At 47.8% G+C, this 12585-nt stretch overlaps 1 long non-coding RNA gene across 2 annotated transcripts in view; it reads left to right on the top strand.

The window, feature by feature from the left end:
* Positions 1-8527, top strand: part of LOC114586779 (uncharacterized) — a 29572-nt gene extending 21045 nt beyond the window's left edge. For both annotated transcript variants that reach the window (XR_003704182.2, XR_003704181.2), the window contains exon 3: positions 8233-8527. This is a non-coding gene — a long non-coding RNA (uncharacterized LOC114586779). The remainder of the gene's footprint in view (positions 1-8232) is intronic.
* Positions 8528-12585: the final 4058 nt, after the last annotated feature.

The raw sequence follows: 12585 nt of genomic DNA, 5'->3' as shown, positions 1-12585 counted from the left end.
TCACGCTCAGACCCCCTTCCCAACAAGAGGTATTCCCCCCCTCTGTGGTGCTGGTAGGCTTGTCAAAGGCTGACCTGAGCAAAAGGTTAGTTAGCTGAGTGGAGGCCAAAGGGTTGCTGGGTGAAGGGAATTGCGGGGCTGGGGTGGGGGGAGGAATTGTGAAAGGACCGGGCTGCGGTGTAGACGGCACATTGATTAACGAAGCCCCACCAAAGCAGTTCCACTGCCAGCGACCTGCTTAATTCACAAAACTCTTAATTGTTCCAGAGTTGGTTCAGTATTCCTTCCCCCCCCAACTCCTCATACAAAGATGCCATTGTGTGTCGTGGTGATGACAGCGTTGTTTTTTGGGCCAGAGAGAGAGAGAGTGAAGAAAGAAAACTCTTGCGGAGGGGGGGGGGGACGTCTCCCAACAGGGTGAAGAGGTTTAAATCAGCTTAGCCCAAATGCCAATTAATAAGGAAGAGGATTAGCCTCTGAGATCTATGGAATAGAGCATCATTGTATTCCTGGGAGGCTGTGGAATTTTATTTCCCTATCCTACAACTTGGCTGCGCTCGTGTTTTCCTCCCCAACAACAGCCAACTGCTTTTCTTGACCTCATGTAGCTTATGGAGTTGGAGCCACAATGTGCCTCTGTGGGTTCTGCCATGGTCCAGTCTAACCATTTATATGGTTCTGCAGTCGTTTACCTAGGGATGATGGGAACTGTAGTCCAGCACACCTGGAAGGCACCAGCAAGTTGAATGCAGATTCATCTTCTTCACACAGGACTTAGTTGAACTATGGAACTCTCAACCACGTGAGGGAGTGATGGCCAGCAAACTGGATAGCTTTAAAAGAAGGCTATGCTCTGACTTTGCAGTTAGAGGAAACAGTGCTTCCAAATCCCATTTGCTGGAAACTGCAGGAGGGCAGAGGGCAGCCACAGGCATCTGGTTGGCACTGTGAGAACAGGATGCTGGACTAGATGGGCCATTGGCCTGATCCAGCAAGCTCTTCTTATGTCCTTAACCCTATTTTTAAAAGAACTTTATGCTAGAGATCTATGAATATATGTGTGCATTTTGTCCTCAAAGAAGGATCCAAATATTGCACGGCGGAGAGCCAAACTGTGTGCAGAATGCCGTGATGAGAGTGAATTATATTTTCTGTTATTTTGCATAGATTTATTTGGCTTCTGGAAGACCGCAGAGAGGCTTTGCAAGCTGGACAGTTCCAAGCGTGTCTCTTAATATTTGTTGCTATAGCACAATGACCCTAAGGCCTCCATCCCTCTCTTTACACTGGATGACTGATTAAGCTCCTAAACTCCACTGGCTAGTTTAGCATTGCTTCCCCTCGCTGATAGCAGGCCTGGCTGAACTCTTAAAAAGAGCCACCATTCAACTTGATCCGCTGGGGATTGAACCTTGGAAAGCCTTCAGCATGTGCTCTGTGGACTGATCCATGAAGCTGACATGTTCTGAGTCAGGCAGTTGGCAGCTGCTTTGAGGCAGAGAGAGAGAGAGAGAGAGAGAGAGAGAGAGAGAGAGAGAGAGAGAGAGAGAGAGCTTTTACCCAGTCACTTTAACTGGCGACAGGGCTGGACCACTCATGAGGCAGTGGCCTCAGAACAGCAGGCTCTACACAGTTGGGAGAGCAGCAGATCTGCCTCTTGCGCTTGTTGGCCTATTCTTCCTTTATGGAGGTGCATTTTTTGCTTTGCCTCTAGCAGGAAAATTTCCTGGGCTGACCCTGACAGGAGACTTCAGAGATACAGCCTGGGACTTCCCACTGAACTATGGGTTCTGACATACGATGATGCCTTTGACCTGGTCTACACATACTGAAGTATGAGAGAGCATGGTTTTGAGTGTTCCCATAAGAGGAAAACCTGCTCAGCAGGAAGCAGGCTAGGTTCTCTCTCCCTGGTGTGCTAGTACTCTACTTGCAGGGATTTTATACGTGGGAAATGGCACCTCAGCTTGCACTGGTCCCAGCCTAGTCTACCACTTCAAATTTTTACTGCCTTTCCCCACCCCTGCATATGTTCACGGGGCCTTGCACTGAGTCAGGCACTGCGAGCTGAAGAGATGCTAGGAATTGTAAGAGAAGCATACACTGGGTCACTAAAGTTATGCCCCCCTTCCCTTCAGAACAAGTACCGTTGCATGTGGCATAAAAGTAACACAAAAGATTTTGGCTCCATTCTGTTAGAGCAGATCCAGCTTGGGGGTCTTATGGGAAAGTTGTGTGTGCACTGAAACAGCACATCTAAGGGCTCATCCACACTTCTGCTTGTGTGTTGCCTAGAAAGCATGGGTCCAAGCAGTTTTCCTCTTGCCCCCTTCCTTTCCAAGGGGAAACCTGCTCTTTAGCAATAGATCGGAACACCTGACAATGGAGGGGAAAGGCGAATTGCCGTTTGCTCCGACTGTGTGTTAAAGAGCGGTTTTCCCTGGGGGGAAAGCAGCAGGAGCAGAGGAAGTGTGGATAAGCCCTAAGATTTGGAACGCTGCATCCACATTACATATTTGGGATGATTTCAAAGTGGTGTAAGTGTCATGGCGTCCGCTGCCCACCAAATCGATGTGACATCATTCTGTAAGTCTTCATGGGGCTGGGAAATAAGAACATAGGAAGACCTGGTGTAGTGGTTTGGAGTTACTCGTGCGTAAGCCGACCCCGTTTGGGTGCTTGGTTGCCTGGTTAAACCCTTCGGACTGCACAGCCCATCTCCGCTTGACTGCCTCAGTCACTGGCAGAATCTGTCTGTGGGCGTTTCTTAAACCTCTGCCAGCATAAAAGCTGTTTGACACCTAATCGTCTCCGCCTCTCATTGCGCGGGAATCTCCTGCGCAGGCTGGGCGTGGGTAGCGGAGTGCCTGGGCTCTCTTCACTGACTTCCAGGGAAGAATCCCGGAGCCCTTCCACCTCCTCTTCCCCTTGCTCTCCTGGACTCTTGGTGTCACGCGTATTTCCTTCCCCTTCCACCAAGCTGAGTCTCCCCCTTGTGCTAGGACCTTCACCTGCAGAATCTGAGACCCTCTCCTTCTCCCGTGTCTCTGATGTCAGTTCCCTGACACCTGGCTACTAGCCCAAAGGTTCATCTAGTCCAGCATCCAGCCTCCCACACTGGCCAACCAGATGTCCATGGCAAGCCCACAGGCAGGGCCTGATTGCAATAGCAGCGCCCTCTCCACTTGTGATTCTCAACAACTTGTCTAAGGGGGTAGCCATGGAGGTAGTGCACAGCCATCATGGCTAGTAGCCATGGATAGCCTTATAGATAAACTCAGAATTGTAGAGTTGCAACCGCCTGCAATGCAGGAATCGCAGCTAAAGAACCCTGGGCAGAATCACCCTCCACCCATTTGTCTAATCCCCTTGTAAAGCTGTCTTGAGTTGCTTTACAACTACATCCTGTGTCACTGAATCCCACAGATTAACTGTAGAAGCTCTTCCTGGTTTTTTGGTCCTGAACCTTCCCACGTCCAGCTTTATTTGGATGTCCCTGTTGGGTTTTAGCATTACAAGAGAAGGGGAGAGAAAGAGAAGAGGAAAGAGCGTTGAGGCTCTCCTGTAAAAAGGACCCATGCCGCTAGTGCATGAATGGCCAGAACATCTTTGCCCAAGATGTTGGAGGAGATGGCTCGGCTGTTGTAGCCGCCGTGTAATTTATGACAGGGGTTTGCGCCATTGTCTGGGTGCCTCCTGTATTTTCGTGAGGGCTCTGCCTCTCTTCCCAGACCCCTGCTGCGCCCTGGCTACTGTACGGTTGCTAAGGGACATGTCATGTTGTCTATCACTATGCGGGGAGGTGGGGACGGCCTTCAGTGGGCCCATCTGGAGCCTGAGGCCTACATCCCCACAGGCGGGACTGATCGTGGCCCCAAGAAGTACAGAGGGCCTGGGAATGGGACATTTAGATTCCCCTCAAGTTCATGGCCACCGGAGGCCTTTGGTTCTCAAGGGTGGGTGAGGAGGGGTGAAGAGTGGATTGTTGGCTGTTCTGCTCAGGGTTTTCTGGGGTTTTCCGCCCTCCCCCCCTCAATTCCGTCCGTATCCTCGCCTGCATACTGATACCCCTGGCCTATTCTCCTCCCGACATGTGCCCACATAAATAAATTACCCCCACTGCTTCCATTTTGCAGAACAATTGGCCCCTTAAACTCTATTCATCTCCAGACAGCGCCTATTATTCCCCCGATTAAAGCCAACAGAATGGTTTGCAAGGGATACTGTTAACTCTGTCAAACTGTAAATAAGATGCTAATATAAAAATAAATAAGGGAGAGTGAGAGAGAGAGAGAGGGAGTTGGTTAGCACGGAGGGCTTGCGAGGTGGGGAGAAAACGGAGAAGGGACAAAGAGAGGGAGACTTCTGCGCCTGCCGCCTTGGGAAAGCAAATGAATCTGTAATGACCACTGTGTACAAACTGCAGGAGATAATATAATGGCAGCCCTTGCAAGCACTTGGGGCTGTTTTCACCAAGGCCTGTTTATTATGAAAGCCTCATTGAGACCTTGGTTGTATAAATGGCAATGTTTCCAGTGGGGACCTTCTCCCTATCCACTCCTCCTCAGCCTGATTCGCCACCTCTCCAGATAACGCCTGGCAAAGGCTGGAGTTTTAAAGGATTGGGGAATGGTTTCCTTTTTTCATTTTGACTCCATGCACCCGATTCCTAGCATTTAATACCACACGATACACTGGAATGAAGAATTATAGGCGTTTGATTGATCAGTTGAACATCATGGATTACTTTTCTCCCGCAACCAGAAGGGCAAGATTTCAGCTGGGGCTCCTCCTACCTCCTTCCACCCTTTGGGCCTCCCTCTTCTGCTCAGGGGTGGGAGGAGAAACCCAGTTCAGTTTACATTCAAAGGCAATCCTACAAAAATTGCGCTTTCTGAACAAATGCATAAAAACCAGAAATGCAGCCATCCCCCACCCAAACTCGCACTTCTGTGAATTTTGCAATGAAGCCCTCCATCCCAAGTAATTTGTTGTTTTGTTTATTGACTAAACTTATTTGTTTATTGTCACCCAAGGGTCTCCAAGTGATTTACAGTGCATAATATCTAAAACAATAAAGTATCATATTGCATGCAACATATTCAGAAAACAAAAACAAAATACCAGCCCCCTCCCAAAAAAGTAATAGAAAATATTAGCAACAATAAACATAGCAATGCTTCCACCCACTTACCAGCAGAGAAACATAACATCTAAGGATTACAGACCATTCACATTAACCCATCTCCTCCTTCTCAACTCCCCAAACAACCCAGAAGTCCAGTGTCAAGGCCAGCTGCTGTAAATTGGTGGTGGGTGGGTCTTCCAGGGATTGTCTGGCATCTCTCCTTTCAGTGGAATTGGAGGTTTTTAAACAGAGGTTGGGTGGCCTTTTATCAGGGATTTGTTAGTTGTGGTTCCTGCATCTGCAGGGGCTTGGACTAGACCAGCCTTTCTCAACCTGTGGGTCCCCAGATGTTGTTGAGCTACAACTCCCATCACCCCTAGCTAGCAAGGCCAGAGCTCAGGGATGATGGGAGTTGTAGTCCAACAACATCTGGGGACCCACAGGTTGAGAACCGCTGGACTAGAGGACCCTTGAAGTCCCTTCCAACTCCAGTTCAGGGAAAGTAGCAGCAACAGCCAACCAGGAAGATGGTCAAGGGTTTACCTGCTCTTCAATTGCTCCTGTTGTAACATACAAAGATGCGTTATATTTGGGGGAATTGCTTTGCACTTGTGTGTGTATATTAGGAGGAATCTGCACTGCTGATGAATTTTGGTGGTGACTTTTTAAGAAAGCAAACACTTGCAGACCAATATGGAAATGTTGGCGAAAGGGATTGCAAAAATGAGAAACTGGAATGGATGGATTTGCCACCCCTACTTCTGTTCTTAAGTCCGCAATAATCTAAAGTACCTTGGCAGGCATGCACACAAGAAAAATTGTCAGAACTATGTTCATCAAGCATTTAATTAATACACATACCCCCCCACCCTTTCCCCAAAGAGCTCAAGGTGGCCTATACAGTTCTTCCCCTTCTCCATTTTATCCTCACAGCAATCCTGTGAAGTAGGTTAGGTTGAGAGGGCTGGCAGCCACTGACACGCTTCTCCTGCATGAATTTGTCTAATCCTCTTTTAAAGCCAGCCAAGTTGACGGCCACCACTGCTTCCTGTGGGAGCAAGTTCCATAGTTTAAATTATACGCTGTGTGATGAAGGATTTCCATTCATATGTCCTGTTCTGATGAAGGTAGGATTTTGCCCAGAGGTTGATTCAGTAGTGAGGGACCAAGACTGCAATCTGGGAGAACTGACAGTGGGCAAAACCTGCTCTTTGTCCCGGAAACCAAAGGCAGGTTTAGAAACTTTGAGGAACCCTGGTGTACTCTTCCTGTATCAGTAGCATCTTAACTCCTGAGAAGGAAAGCATTGCCATGTAGTGGGGGGTGAATATGACCTCAACCAACAGGAACATGGACACTTCCTTTCCTGCTGTGCCTTTGCAAACCTGCAGAGGTGGAGAATCTATGGTCCTCCAGCTGCTCTTGAACTCCTTACACCCTTCAGCCCCAACCAGCTTTGCCTGTGGCCAGGAACAGAGGCAGTTTTAGCCCAACAATATATTGGTGCCCCCCTCCACTTTACAGGCACTTCCCTCCCCATAAAGACAGGCACATCACCAGCTGATAGAGAAACAAGACATCACAATTATATGCAGGTTGTCCATGAAAGGGAATTATTAAGCATTGCTCGTTCCAATGACTGCAGCCAGAAAGAGTCTGAGAAATAAGCCCCTTCATTATAATTATTCGGATTTGCCCTCCATCAAAGGCTGGGTGGGGGGATTGAGCCTTTTAATCTAACCACATGCTTCTGCTTTGGGGATCTCGACTGGTTTGTACCACCTGCTTCCAACTCCGTGTGCCTTTTGGTAAAAACCTTGGCAATTTTATAAGGGAGGCATGAGACGTGTGTGTGTGTTCTCTCCCCTGTTTGTTTGTTTTTTAAATAAGAAAATAATATCATTTAATTTGAAAAAAGTAATAAATAAGGCTAGGATGTGGCTAGTTAGGTGCAATTCATTTGCTCCTGAGAGGACACAGTTCTGTCACTGCCAACCATACCCTTTGCCACCTTAGCACCCTCCAGATGTTTGGGACTTCAGCTCCCATAAGACCCTGCATCCTAAAACTGGGCTGGCTGGGCTGATGGGAGTTGTGGTCCAAAACCATCTGGAGGACACCAGGATGGCAAAGACATAGGTCAGTCTTTGCCATTCTGCTTTCCTCCAAATAGAAATATCAATAGTAGATGTTTACAGCTGGGCTGGGATTTTAGTGTGGGATACAGGTGTGCAATTGTGGAAATTCTAGATGGGATCAAAGTACCATCTGGATCATTTGTGGCCTGCCAGATACTTATGATTCAAGCCTGGAGGCCTTCATACGAGGACTGAGAGGGTTTCACCCATTCATCTAACTTTGTTCCAATATGTATGTTCTCGTCTGCATCCTACCCCCCCTGGGATTCCATATTAACTTGGAGAACTTCTAAAATTGATTCTTGCCATGGATTCTTGAATACCAGTTGTTGGGAAGCCACAGGAGGGGAGAGGGCTCTGGTGCTCAAATCCTGTTTGCAAGTTTCCCACAGGCATCTGGTTGGCCATTGTGAGAACAGAACGCTGGACTAGATGGGCCATTAGCCTGATAGCCAGCAGGCTTGCCCCAAGTTCTCACGGAAATGTTACCTTGGTTTGGTAGTTTCTAAACTCCCCCACACATCCCTCTCTGTCCTCCCATCCAGACTAGCAAGTTGCATTATCAGAGTTCACAGGCAAAAACTTTGAAGGAAGAGGAATGAACAGGGGAAAACTTTGAGAGTTTGAAGCAAGACTAGTGAACAAGGGAGAAATGGTGTGTGGGATTGGACGTGTCACAAGTGCCACGTCCTGGAGAGTCCTGGAGGGCTGCATTTGGCCCCTGCGCCTGAGGTTTCCAACCCCGTTTGATAAATGGTCCACTGGCTGCATCCAGCATGATACACACACAAGCGGTGTAAGGGCTTAACCTCCCTCAGTGTTGTTATTTGAAGCAAAAGTGGTATGGCCTAGAGATGGCTTTGAATTTGGTGGCAGGGGTGCCAAACCGAAATGAACAGTCCGTTACATAAATTTGTTTTTAAATCTATTTCTCTTGCCTCCCCCCTTCCTCCTTGTCTCCCTCAGGTGGATGCAGTACAGAAGGACAAAAGTGATTCTGCAGCAGATTCTTGCTGCTGAAAACGATTCCTGTGATGTCCTTGCTTCATGATGGCCAAGCCTGTTTCTTTTTGTCCTTTTTAATAGGACCAGGACTATGACGACTTCAAAAATGCAGCGCTATTGAAGCGAAGAGACTTATGAGTGTCATTATTTTTGTAGACCTTGCCTTCGTTGTCGGCGGGGTGTGTGGTTTAAAAGGGGGGGAAATGTACCGAATTATTTTTATATGAATAATAAATGCAACTCAAATGACTGGAAATGTTTGTCGTGACTTTACTGAAAGAACAAGGCAAAGCTGGCAAGTTGACGGGGTCACCTCACAGGAGGGTTCTTTGGGCAAATATGGAAGGCTCAGGTGTTTCCTGAGGAAATAGAAGACCAAAACAATGTGTTTGTGTGAGGGCGTCCTGGTCTCAGCCAAGCACTCCATCCTCTCTATCCAGATTAAGGCCTGAAAGACCAAGGAAGTGGGGTCAGTGGGGGCACATGGAGCGCAAGTTACATGAGAGCCCAATATGTGACATTGCACCACATCCATAACTAATCATGGGGCACCTCTGGTAGTTTAAGCATCAGCCTTAGCTTCTAATTTTATCAGCTTTGCAGAGATAGCCAACTCCAGTCTGAAATCAGCAGCTTTTTCTTTTAATTACTGGATTTCCCTTGGTTTTTGAAAAGGAAATGTACTAAAATTCAACTTTATTTATCGACTCATTTGCATTTATAGTCCACCTATCCTCTAGGAGCTCAAGGCAGCACACATGGTTTTTCAACCTCAATCAGGCAGCAAGTTAGTGCTGTGGGAGGAAGCCATTGAAACAGCACAAGTCTTTAAAAACAACTCTGCATATAAGCACAGTTTAAAATGATTCCAGCACAGATGCGGAATAGACTAAAGACGCTTAAAGGGAGTGTTGAAAGAGGAAGAACTGTGGCTCAGTGGCAGAGCATCTGCTTCACTTGCAGAAGGTCCCTAGTTCAATCCCCAAAGGCATCTCCTGGTAGGGCTGGGAAATACTCCTGCGGTGAAGACAATACGGAGCAAGAGAGACCAATGGTCTGACTCAGTATGAGACAGCTTCCTGTCTTCCTAACATTGAAAAGGCATACAGAGCTGCTGCCTGTCTAAATGTCTAGTGGGAGGGAGTTCCAAAGGGGAGGTGACCGATTCCTATATCACACTGCTCCTGCAAAGCACAGTGACCCCTGGGTTACATAAGGGGTGCGACTTTCTTACATAAGGCGTGCGACTCCCAACATTGCCTCCCTCTTGCCTCAGTTTCCTGCAACTCCACACCCACATACCCTATCAAAACACTGACAGAGAATTGACTTGCCACATAACACCTTTGCCCTCTGTTTCTCTTAAAGCCCACTGAGCTAGTCTCAACGAAATTTAGCCTATTTACTGGATATCCGCAAAACCCCATTTATCCAACCATTCCCACCTCTCTAACTTCTGTCTTCTAACTCTGAGACCTCAGCAAAAAGGTCTAGATTTGTATATAAGGAAAACTCCTATGCCAGCATAAATTGCCATAAGGATTTATCCAAACCATGGGTAGGCAAACTAAGGCCCGGGGGTCAGACCTGGCCCAATCGCTTTCTAAATCCGGCCTGCGGACAGTCTGGGAATCAGCATGTTTTCACATGAGTAGAATGTGTGCTTTTATTTAAAATGCATCTCTAGGTTATTTGTGGGGAATAGGAATTCGTTCATTCCCCCCCAAAAAAATATAGTCCGGGCCCCCACACAAGGTCTGAGGGACAGTGGACCGACCCCCTGCTGAAAAAGTTTGCTGACCCCTGATCCAAACGACTGAAGAAGAAAGAAAGCAATTCAACAGGTGCATTTTGAAGAAGGAAGCTAGCAACTCAGCAGGTGCAATTTGCTGCCTCTCCAGCCGTGTACAGATGTTCTAATTTTACCTGCTCCCTGAGGAAACTCTACAACCAATAAATATAAACAAGTAACTATAAGCTAGATGCAATAATAGATGCACCAACCATCCACACATTCAACTCCTTCTAATTATTTTATTAAATCTGGTTGGGAGATTCAGGACAGACAAAAAGGAAGTAGCTAAATCACCTGCAGTTAAATTATGGCCACCAATATAGATGATTTTAAAAGGAGGTTGGACAAATTAATGGGGAATAAGGCTGTCAGTAGTTACCAGTCATGACGGCTGCATCCTGCCACCAGTGTCATAGCATGGGGGGGGGGGGGAGGTCGCCTTGGGTACAAAATGTGAGAGGGGCCCAGCGGGGCCCAATGCCCACACAATGCCCTTGGGCTGGCTGAGCTGGGAGGTGGTGAAGTGGCCGTCAAGAAGGCGCATGGTCACTGCCACCAGCAGCAGTAGCACTGGCAGCCATGTGCCTTGTGGGCAATGCACACACTCCCTGACATGAGCTTCCGCCCCACCCTGGGCACTGGCAACCCATGCTATGCCACTCCCTGCCAATGAAAACAGAGGCACCATACCTCTAAATGCCAACCACTAGGAACAACAGTGTGGCCACATTTGCACCATACGATTAAAGCACGAGGTGGTATCATAATGCCTTAGATGTATAGTGTGAGATAGGTCTAGGCTATTATTCTCATATAGAGAAGCAATTCTCATATTGAGTTGCTTGTAGGCTTTCCAGAGGCAAGAACTGGACCAGAAAGAGCAACTGTGATGGTGTGGAGGAGCCCAGAGTTACACCAACACCAATCGTGCAAGGGGAAAGGCCTGCAGGGCCCAGAGAAGGGCCTTAGCTCTACATGAAGCTGCCCTTGTAGATTACTTGGGAACTTCAACTGGCCCCAAATGCAGTGGGTAGAGTATTGGCTGGGTTTCCCTTTAGAAATCATAGAACCTCTGTTCTAAAACAGCCACACTGACTGCCAGTTTGTTTCCAGGCTCCATTCTTCAAGGTGCTCATTTGAGTGTCTGAAGCACTAAACAACTCAGACCTCAAATATTCGAAAGGCCACCTCCTTCCCTGTAGCCCATCCTGGGTGTTAAGATTGGCAGAGGGGTACCTCTTGCTAATTTCACCTCCCGCAGAAGCAGAGGCACCATCTTTCCAAGTTGATTGAGGGGCCCCAATATGACACCTTGACATCGCGTGACGTCACAAGGAACCAGGGAGTGGAGCCGAACATTGGTGGGTGGGGGGTGAAATTGCCTTGGCCCCTAGGAGTTAATGTGTATGCTTAGGAGTATGGCAGTAGCTGGGGAGAGGGCCTTCTCTGTGGCAGTCCCTGAGTTGTGGAACTCCTTCCCCTCAAAGGTGCGCCTAGCACCTTCACTATACAGTTTCCAACGAATGCTGAACACACTTCTTTACACTGGCCTTTGACACTTCAGAAGTGTATGTTCAAGGCCCACCCTATTCCTGCAAAGGTTTTCACTGCTTTTAATTCTGGGTTTTAAATTGTTGGAACCTGTCCTGGGAACTGTGAGAAATCAATTTAATAATTAATAAAGCAGCAGCCTTACATGCAGAAAGCTCTTGGTTCAATCCCTGGCATCGCCCCGTAAGGTTTGGAACTACGGCCAGCTATTGTCAACAAGACTGAGTTAACAATCTAGAACGAGTGTGGTGTAGTTGGTGAGACTGTCAGCAGAGGCGGAGCTAGGTGCTCTGGCTCCCGGAGTGTTGTGCACCCAGGGGCGGGGCTAGCGGTCTGCAGGGGCGGGGCTAGCATCCCAGCAATGTCAGCCCCCTCAGGATGGCACCTGGGGCGGACCACCCCCACCGCACCCCCCTTGCTCTGCCTCTGATTGTGAGACTGGGACCTGAGAGACCAGGGTTCAAATCCCTACAAATCCATGGAGCTCTCTGGGTGACCTTGGGCCCGTCGCTGCCTCCCAGCCTAACCTACCTTGCAGGGCTGTTGTGAGAAAGAAATGAGGATAGTGAGAAATACCTTGAGCTCCTTGGAGGAAAGGGGGGGGGGTATAGAAGCAATACATAAATAAACTGCCCTCACTGGAAGAAGTGTGGCCTAGAAAGGAACCAAATAAACAAAGAAATACCAGAGAGCTCACTTTCATGTAGGCTGGGACAGGGAAGAAATTAAGTCCAGTTCCCCAGCTAACACAAACCTGCCCAATTCCTGCTTCCTGGAACAGCAGCGAATGGACTTACACCCATCCTTCCACTTTGGTATTTTTCTGAATTTTGCAATGCAGCTTTCACCACCAAGAAATGTGTTAAAAATAAAGAATGTGTATTGTGTTAACAATAACAATGCACAATGTACAAAAAAATCACTATGTGAGGAGAAATTGCTTGCAAAAATATGTATATTAGACAACA

The sequence above is a fragment of the Podarcis muralis genome, chromosome 16 (assembly GCF_964188315.1).
Source record: "Podarcis muralis chromosome 16, rPodMur119.hap1.1, whole genome shotgun sequence".
Taxonomy (NCBI): Eukaryota; Metazoa; Chordata; class Lepidosauria; order Squamata; family Lacertidae; genus Podarcis; species Podarcis muralis.
The sequence above is the reverse complement of the archived record's forward strand: the minus strand, read 5'-3'. Positions and strand labels throughout refer to the sequence as shown.